We start from the raw sequence: 1,826 nt of genomic DNA, 5'->3' as shown, positions 1-1,826 counted from the left end.
TCTCACAATAAGACATGAACGAAGAGGAAAATGGCAGACTTGGTTCACTTAGCTGTAATCCTGGTGCAGCTGCAAAGTTAAAAAGGTTCAGCTTGGTTTTTGTTTTTACGCAGAGCGCATCGGATCCTTCAATCACCGAGGCCAATTTTCTTCTTCTCTTCCACACACACACACACACACACAAACACACACACATAAGATATGGCACGTGGTCCGGTGACGACACACGCCCTCCTCCTGGTCCGGGTCCAGCCTGCTGCTCTCCTCTCTGTTGAACCAGGCAAACTGCAGTTGTTTCATGGATTTGTCAACAATGGGACATCAGCAGTGCTGCTTCCCGCTGATTTCTGTGTGCGTCCGTCATAGACCATTCATCCGTGGCAGGGGGAGGAGGCGGATAGAGGTGTGTATGTGTGTGTGTGTGCGTGGAAGAGAAGAAGAAAATTGGCCTCGGTGATTGAAGGATCCGATGCGCTCTGCGTAAAAACAAAAACCAAGCTGAACCTTTTTAACTTTGCAGCTGCACCAGGATTACAGCTAAGTGAACCAAGTCTGCCATTTTCCTCTTCGTTCATGTCTTATTGTGAGATTATGCACGAAAATGTAGTTTTAAAATGTATATTTTACCCTTTTTCTTTCTTTTTTTTGCACGCGCGCCTCAACGTCCTCAGCGTGTTGCTCCACGCAGCGAACGCAGAAAAAAACACATTAAATCTGTTTATTCCCGCAGGATCAGCTGAAGGTGGGGAGCAGCAGCAGCAGCAGCAGCAGGATGAGGAGAAATAAAGAATTTCCTTAAAGAGTTGAGAAAAGGTGCCGACGACTCCGATTATTGTTTGATTTTTACGCATAAAAACCAGAAAGCGCGCGCGCTTGGAGGCGCGCGCTGCGCTCCGACAAGATTTGCAGGTTGGAAATTTTTGGAGGATTAAGAAGGAAACAGGCTTGTTGTTGTTTCTTACATAATGCTTACACTTTAAGTTTGTAAGCTAAAATAAATTATAATAAAAATCTAAATGCATTTATTTTCGTTTTGAAGGAACAATTGATTAGAAGATGTTTAATCTAGGCCAGCTATAATTATGGAATTAACAATGTCAAATATTTCTTATAAATAAGAAATTCGGCTTTATTCAGATTTTTTTCTTTACAAAAGATATTATAATTCAGAATGTTGGCAGTGTTACTTCATTCATATTTTGATGTTTAACATTTCTCTCATGTTATATTTATTATTTATTGATTCGTAAAATAAAAAAGCAGTTTCACAGATTTAAATCATTCCTTTTTTAATTTTATTTTATTTTTTATAAAGCCAACATTTGAACCGTGGAAGCGCTTCTTTCATGTGCTGACACCCGGGCTAACAGAGGGCCTCATTAATGATGCGCGTTGGGTTCAGAGGAGGGAAACGCGGCTCCCGGTGCACCGTGTTAATCTCTCGGTGACCTGAGAGCTCCAGGAGGTCCGTTAATGTGGACTGGAGTCCTGCTCCGCCCCGCCGAGCCAAGGTGCGCTGAAGGGTTTTTGTTTTTTGCCATTTTAAAACTAAATTTGTTACCTCTGATGCATTTAACAACATTTTTACCGACAATTTTCATTTGATTTCTTGTCAAATAATTTGCCTGCTACAAATTATTTTTATGCAACCAATAAATCTCATATATTTTATAACGTAAACAAAAGATGTTCATTTTAGAAGGAAATGTGAGCTCTTTTTGTGATTGTTTTCCTTTTTTCCCCCTTATTTTTAGAGATTCTGGGGATTGGACAACCTCCTTTCTTCCGCCTCTATCTGTGTGTTTGTGAACAGACAGGTGCAACCG

The 1,826-nt window shown here is 40.8% G+C and overlaps 1 long non-coding RNA gene across 2 annotated transcripts; it reads left to right on the top strand.

Moving 5' to 3' along the window:
- Window positions 1-6: 6 nt before the first annotated feature.
- On the top strand, window positions 7-1,826 carry LOC106521638 (uncharacterized). 2 transcript variants are annotated; one of them, XR_001310698.1, is made up of 3 exons: window positions 7-813; window positions 1,316-1,511; window positions 1,755-1,826. It is a non-coding gene; the product is annotated as an uncharacterized LOC106521638 (long non-coding RNA). The 2 variants fall into 2 exon arrangements; XR_001310699.1 differs by having other exon boundaries at window positions 7-909.

This window comes from Austrofundulus limnaeus, unplaced genomic scaffold, assembly GCF_001266775.1.
Source record: "Austrofundulus limnaeus strain Quisiro unplaced genomic scaffold, Austrofundulus_limnaeus-1.0 Scaffold113, whole genome shotgun sequence".
Lineage (NCBI taxonomy): Eukaryota > Metazoa > Chordata > Actinopteri > Cyprinodontiformes > Rivulidae > Austrofundulus > Austrofundulus limnaeus.
Note: the sequence above shows the minus strand (reverse complement) of the source record. Positions and strands in the feature narration are given on the sequence as shown.